Source organism: Silene latifolia, chromosome 3, assembly GCF_048544455.1.
Source record: "Silene latifolia isolate original U9 population chromosome 3, ASM4854445v1, whole genome shotgun sequence".
Classification (NCBI taxonomy): Eukaryota; Viridiplantae; Streptophyta; class Magnoliopsida; order Caryophyllales; family Caryophyllaceae; genus Silene; species Silene latifolia.
This window is the reverse complement of record NC_133528.1, coordinates 56,526,460-56,534,439: the sequence shown is the minus strand read 5'-3', so window position 1 is coordinate 56,534,439 and position 7,980 is coordinate 56,526,460. Positions and strand designations below refer to the sequence as shown.

Below are 7,980 nucleotides of genomic sequence, written 5' to 3'. Positions count from 1 at the left end.
GTACCCAAATCGATTTAAAGGTGAAAGGCTTTGCCTTTATGAAATCAAAAATCGACTCAAAGGTTGAAGATTTTGTGCTTGGTTTTGATTTTTGATGAAGGAGGAGTGATCAATTCGTTGTTGGAAGGATGATTTGATTTGTTTTTTGGTGAATGTTGTTGAGGGTTTTTGTTTTTGTGATGGAGAGAATGAGGGTTTTGATGTTGTGGGTAGTGTTTATGAATGAATGAATGAAGGAATGAAGGTGGGAGGGGTTTTAAAGAGACCGAAATTTTCGAATCTACAGGGGCAATCCGTGCGGATTCTGCACAATCCGTGCGGATTCTGCTCTTTCTGTGCTTTACAAAACTCGCCTAAAGACGGGCGGATTCTGATGAAGACGCTCGGATTTTCTTGACACGGGACGGGCGGATTTGGCTGAAGACGGACGGATTTCACTCCAGAAAATTTTGCTTGTTTTCCTCAGCTGCAAAGACGGACGTCTTTCTTTCAAGACGGGCGGATTCTTCAAGACGGGCGGATTTCTGTTCAGACGCCGCCGGATTCGATCACGATCAAGAAATTTTCAAAATTCAAATTCGATTCGGGTTGGGCGGATTTTCTGCAGTACGCTCGGATTTATGAAGACGGGCGGATTCTGTGGAATCCGCTCGGATTCTTCCCCTGTGTACACGGATTCAGTTCCATCCGTGCACAATGCAATTCCCTTATCATTCTTCCATTCTTTCTTCAAGTCTTGTGTTCTTCATTGTGGGGGCACTACTAGGCATGGATAGCCTAGGCAATTGTCATCCCCACACTAAGCTAAAAGCACTACACATCAATTGAAATTGTTAGTCCCTCCCTCACTTCTCTCAAACATGACAATTATTTTGATCAAAGTAAATAAAAATCCAAAGATGACAAAAATGCAATACAAGAATTGAGATGTAAGTTAGGGGGTTAGAAATATTTACAAGTGGTGGTTTAGGGAGGACTCCACCAAACTCTCATTCTTGATGAGATGTCAAGGGGGCATGTCCAAGGTGTTGTTGATGTTGCTCAACACCTTGAAGAAGTAATCAAAAGCTTGTTCATTATCATGGTAGAGGTCTTCAATAGACCTTGGCCCTTGTTGTCGGTCTTGATCGATGGCCTTACCAATTTAGGGATTAAAAATCCCTTCAAATTCGTCGTCCCAAAGACCACAAACTTCATTAAGTTGATCATTGAAAATCTCTTGCTTAGATGGAGACAACTCTCCCAATTTCTTCTCTTGGCCAATGAGGCCATCCTCTTCTTCCTTGATTGATTTTGATGAGCTTTGCAAGCTCTCCTTGTCACAATTCACTTGCTCTTTGAATGAAGCATCTTCAATTTTCTTCTTCCATTGGAGTTCCGATTTCTTCCTTTCATCCTTTCGGCTATAATGATCAATCATGAAACATGGTTCATGCAAACGAGGAGCTCTCATAGTCTTATCAAGATTAAAAGTTATACTTTCATCTCCCACTTCTAGAGTGAGCTCACCATGTTTCACATCAATCACCGCACCCGCGGTGTGTAGGAAAGGTCTTCCTAGGATGATTGGAATGTTGGAATCTTCCTCCATATCAACAATGACAAAGTCCACCGGGATGAAAAACTTCCCAATTCGCACGGGGACATCTTCCCATATCCCTAATGGTGTCTTCGTCGATCTATCAGCCATTTGGAGTGTGATATTGGTGCATTTAAGCTCTCCCATCCCCAACCTTTTACTCACCGAGTACGGCATGACACTCACACTAGCCCCTAGATCACATAAGGCTTTGTTGATCGTCGTGTTGCCAATGGTACACGGTATTGAGAAGCTTCCCGGATCCTTTAACTTTGGAGGTGAACTCCCTTGAAGTATTGCACTACTCACCTTAGTGAAGGCGATAGTCTCAAGCTTCCGGATCGACTTCTTCTTTGTGAGGATATCTTTCATGTATTTCGCATAGGCCGGCACGTGATTGATTAATTCCGTGAAAGGAATTAAGACTTCCAAATTCTTCACAATTTCCATGAACTTTCCAAGTTGATCATCAAATTTGGGCTTGGCTTGACGACTTGGAAAAAGGAGTCTAATCACAATGGGCTCCTTCTCCTTGGCCTTGTCTTCATTTTTCTTTGAACTTTCTTCTTTTGATGATTCTCCATCTTTGGAGTTTTGCACAATTTCTTCCTTTTCACTAGCTTCCACAACTTCATCCTCAACTTGCTTCTTCGGTGCTTCATACCTTGTACCACTTCTCAAGTGAATGGCACTAACCGTTTCATGTCTAGGGGGATTACTTTGAGGTGGTAATTGCCCCTTTTGTCTTTGTGAGCTTGAAGATGCTAGTTGAGTCAATTGTGTTTCCAACATCTTGGTGTGAGCTAGAATGTTGTTGATGGTGGTTTCCTTTGCTTGGCTATCTTTTTGCATTTGAGTGAAAAATTCTTGTTGATTCTTTTGCATTTGGAGGACCGCTTTTTGGACATCAAAGCCTTGGTCATTTTCGTGATTGTATGGATTTTGATTTTGGTAACCTTGGTTTTGATTGTAAAAGGGTCTTTGATTTTGGTTTCTCATGGGTGGTGGAGTGTATGTTGTTTGAGGGTTTTGAACATTTTGGCTTTTGTATGAGAGATTTGGATGGAATTTGGTGTTTTCATTGTAAAAGTTGGAATAAGGGGTACTACTCTTGTACGCTTGGAAAGCATTCACTTGTTCATTTGTTCCTCTACATTCACCTTGGTCATGTCCCAAAGTTCCACAATTCTCACATATCCCACTTGGGATTGATGAGGATGCCGTCATGGCATTAACATAATGCTTTGATGATTTTGAGTTTTACTCAAGTCTAGCCATAGCTTGTTCAAACTTCAAGTTGATTGTGTCAATGTGAGCACTAAGTTGAGCACCCAATTGAGTAACGGAGTCCACTTCATGCTTTCCTCCTCTAGTAGCCTTGCAAGGTCTACTATATTGTGAGTTATGGACCGCCATTTCCTCAATCTTGTTCCATGTTTGATTGTCATCAACTTCGGTGAACATTCCATTTGATCTCATATTGAGAATGTTCCTAGAATCTTCATATAAACCATTCCAAAATTGTTGCACCAAAAACCATTCGCTAAGTCCATGGTGAGGACATGAGCGACAAATTCCCTTGAACCGCTCCCAAGCTTCATACAAAGACTCTTCATCCCTTTGCTTAAAACCCGTAATTTGAGCTCTTAGCATGTTAGTCTTTTCCGGTGGGTAGAATTTTTTGTAGAAAGCTAGAGCCAACTTCTTCCAAGAATCTATTCCAAGGGTGGCCTTATCAAGGCCCTTCAACCATTGCTTCGCGGTGCCGATTAAGGAAAAAGGAAATAAGACCCATCTAATTTGGTCTTGAGTCACGCCCGTTTGAGAGATTGCATCACAATAATCGCAAAAGGTTTCCATATGAGAATGAGGGTCCTCACTAGGCATCCCCCCAAATTGGCTCCTCTCAACTAATTGGATGAAGGCGGACTTGGCAATAAAATTTCCGGTTAGATGTTGCGGTGTAGGAGTACCATTTGGTAGATTCTCCTCGGTGGGTACGGAGTGTGACGAGAATTTAGGCATTGTAGGTGGATTTTGTGGGGTATTGTGTAATGGGTTCTCTTCTCCTTCTATTGCGAAAGGATTGACAAACTCACTAGTGGGTTGAACAACTTCACTAATACCTCTTAAATTCCTCCTAACAAGTCTCCTATTGTTCGTCAAGGTTCTTTCGATTTCACGGTCAAAAGGTAACAAATCACCTTGTAACCTTCTAGACATGCAAAATATCAAACAACTCGAAAACAATTAGAACAAACCTTGAGGAGTTTTACTTCCCCAAGGCGAAGAAAGACACAACTAATAACAATAAAAAGAAATCTAAATCAAGTAAACACCGTCCCCGGCAACGACACCATTTTTGATGCGATCCCGCTTAGTGTTCACAAATTAAGATGTGGTCGTTGGGTCACGGCCGAATCAAAACACAATTTATAACTTCACAAACAACTCTACAATTAGTAAAGAGGCAAGTAAAGGTCGGATCCCAAGGGACGGGTATTGAAATGAGATTTCTATTGCAACTAGTGGTGTCTAAAGGGTGTCACAAATTGGGTTGATGTAGAAGGTCACTAAACTAAAATAGCAATGAAAATAAACAAGAAAGATGAATTAAAGGGGTGTAAACAATTGATTAAAGGCACTAGGGTGTCATGGGATCATAGGGGAATCATGGGATATGATCATACAAACATGTTCTCAAATTATAAGCAAGCAATTATTGTTGTGATGGATTGAGTTGGGTTATATCTTACAATCCTAGGAAAGTTTGGGTCCCGGAGCCGAATCGATTAGATTGTACAACACCTACAAGTCGACTTAATCTTCCCTACTCAACAACATGCATGGTCTAATGAGACTCGAGTTGGGTTATGTCTTACAAGTCTCATTGAAAAGATAGAAGATGATAGTAAATGCAAGGATTCATAGGCTTAGCATTTCATCAAATATAACATGTGCATGAGTTAAGAACAAAACAAGCAAGCAAATAAAACATGAAAGCATATTAATTTAAGCATGAATCATTCCCCATGTTGGTTTCCCCTAATCACCCATTAACCCTAACTAAGAGACTACTCACTCATTATCATGTTTATCATGCTAGCAAGGTTGTTAATCATACCAACAATATGAAACATGATGATTAAATGAAAGTAATTAACAATAATTAAAAAGGGATTATGAGATTATACCTACTAATGATTCCATTAATAAAGCAAAGACAAAAGAAGTACTTGAATGCTTGATTGAGAGGTTGTCAATCTCCCAACAATAACCCAAATAATCTTCAATTACCCAAAATAAAGGATGAACAAAAGAGAGATTAAAGAACTAAAACTTGGATTAAAACTTGATTAATACTTGATTACAATATTAAAGAGGGATTTGATTGATATTAACTACTCTAATTATTGATAAGAAGAACATGCTCCTCTAATTAGACTAATGGGGTATTTATAGTGGAAATTAGGGAGGATGCATTAGGGTTAACTAAGGGCTAAACTAGTAATTACACTTTTTAGATTGAGCAAGGCGGACCCGGTATTTTTCGAGAGAAGGGCTTCTTTCTTCGTAGCTTGGAGAAGACAATTCGTGCTGGAGCCGAATCCGGGCGGAATAAGGTCGGGACGGGCGGATTCTGGCGTTGGAATCCGAGCGGATTCAAGGGAATCCGGGCGGATTGTGGAGGTGGAATCCGAGCGGATTAGAGCAAAGCCGCTCGGATTGTGCAGCTGCGGGACGGACGGATTGGTGACAATCCGCTCGGATTGTCACTCAGCAACATATCTTCTTCTTTTCTTCCCTTTCTTCATAAATTCCTTGGGGATTTCCTTGAGGACTCAAGGATCCTTTCTCAACATTGCTCTTCTACTATAATATGTACAAAGGCCTTCTAATCTTGTATCTCCTTGATGCTTGGTCATTGAATACGATCAATTTAGTCTCGTTTTGCCATGAAAATGCAAGATTCTTACTCCTTTCCTACCAAGGGATCAAAACCTCAAAGAATATGCAAAACAAAGAACTAAAGATAAGAAATGACCCAAATATGCACTAAAAAGCATGGGAACAAGGCTAATTCGGGGGCTAAATATGCGCTAATTATGGTCACATCAAGGAGGTGGAGGAGGAGCAGGCTGGAATGAGCCAGGCAGATGGGTAGTGGGTGGACGACGTCTCCGGCGCCCGCCGGTAGTGGTAGTAGTACTAGACCCAGGAAAAGTGACTAGAAGGTCCTCAGGAATCAGATAAGTAACGGGTGGAGGTCGCTCCACCGTCGTACTCTCCTCAAGGGGGTCTACAGCAGGTAAACTGTAACACCCCCATACTCCAAGTGCCTTACCAGGACCACTCAGGTATAAGGATACTACCATCTCGGTTACCCGAGGCATGATAATCATAAGACAATGAAGAAACATACTTTATTAAATAAGTTTAAGTGATTACATAATAAAACCAACTGTAAGCAAAATACAACTGTTCTCAAACTATAAACCAACTGAATGGAACTGCCTTAACAAACACAGCGGAAGACTAAAGACTCTGATATGTGATGACTCCATCCCCAGCTAGATCCCACGCGTATCCAAGATATACCTGTAAAGCAACTGCTCACCACCCCCGAATGGATCACCACAGTTTTTAAAACATTTAAACGGGGTCAGTACTAATCACACAACTCAATATACATCAACAATAAGATAAAAAGACAGTTTAACTGTCACACACACAACCACACCAATTCCAATAATCTCAATCACCGACTGTCCACTGGACCAGCCCTGCCAGTGGGGGACCGCAGCCGTACCCACCAAATCCCCGCTCATCATACCGAGCGATAACTGATGCGACCATAATTGGCGCATATTTAGCCCCCGAATTACCATTGTTTCTATGCTTTTTAGTGCCTATTTGGGTCATTTCTTATCTTTAGATCTTTGTTTTGCATATTCTTTGAGATTTTGATCCCTTGGTAGGAAAGGAGTAAGAATCTTGCATTTTCATGGCAAAACAAGGCTAAATTGATCATATTCAATGACCAAGCATCAAGGAGAGACAAGACTAGAAGGCCTTTGTACATAGCATAGTAGAAGAGCATTGTTGAGAAAAGGATCCTTGAGTCCCCAAGGAAATCCCCAAGGAATTCATGAAGAAAAGGGAAGAAAAAGAAGAAGGAAAGCTGCTGAGCTACAATCCGAACGGATTGTAGAGAATCCGTCCGTCCCCGCCAGTCCGAGCGTCCTCTCCAGGAATCCGCTCGGATTGCCCATGCCAAGTCCGTGCGTCTTGTCCCTTGATCCGCTCGGATTGTTCATCCCAGATCCGGCCGTCCCGACTCCCAGCCGCACGGATCACAAAGACAAACAGCTTGTTCTTCAAGCTACGAAATGAAGAAGCCCTTCTCTCGGACAATCCCGGAGGCTCCTTGCTCAACTTAAAAAGTGTAATTACTAGTTTAGCCCTTAGTTAACCCTAATGCATCCTCCCTAATTCTCACTATAAATACCCCATTAGTCTAATTAGAGGAGCATGTTCTTCTTATCAATAATTAGTGTAGTTAATATCAATCAAATCTCTCTTCAATATTGTAATCGAATATTAATCAAGTTTTAATCCAAGTTTTAGTTCCTTAAATCTCTCTCTTGTTCTTACTTTATTTTGGGTAATTGAAGATTATTTGGGTTATTATTGGGAGATTGACAACCTCTCAATCTAGGATTCAAGTACTTCTATTATTCTTGCTTTATTATTGGAATCATTAGTAGATTATTTGGGTTATTATTGGGAGATTGACAACCTCTCAATCTAGGATTCAAGTACTTCTATTATTCTTGCTTTATTATTGGAATCATTAGTAGGTATAATCTCTTAATCCCTTTTTAATTATTGCTAATTACTTTCATTTATTCATCATGTTTCATTATGTTAGTATGATTGACAACCTTTCTAGCATGATCAATATGATAATGAGTGAGTAGTCTCTTAGCTAGGGTTTAATGGGTGATTAGGGGAAACCAACATGGGGAATGATTCATGCTTAAATTAATATGCTTTCATATCTTATTTGCTTGCTTGTTTTGATCTTAATACATGCACATGTTATATTTGATGAAATGCTAAGCCTATGAATCCTTGCATTTACTATCATCTTCTATCCTTTCAACTTGACTTGTAAGACATAACCCAACTCGAGTCTTGTTAGACCATGCATGTGTTAAGTAGGGAAGATTAAGTCGACTTGTAGGTGTTGTACAATCCAAGAGATTCGCTCCGGGACCCAAACTTTCCTAGGATTGTAAGATATAACCCAACTCAATCCATCACAACAATAATTGCTTGCTTATAATTTGAGAACATGTTTGTATGATCATATCCCATGATTCCCCTATGAACCCATG

The 7,980-nt window shown here is 40.5% G+C and overlaps 1 non-coding gene across 1 annotated transcript; it reads left to right on the top strand.

Moving 5' to 3' along the window:
* The first annotated feature begins 3,125 nt into the window (after positions 1 to 3,125).
* LOC141650654 (small nucleolar RNA R71) lies at positions 3,126 to 3,232 on the top strand. Its single transcript, XR_012546675.1, has one exon. It is a non-coding gene; the product is annotated as a small nucleolar RNA R71 (small nucleolar RNA).
* Positions 3,233 to 7,980: the final 4,748 nt, after the last annotated feature.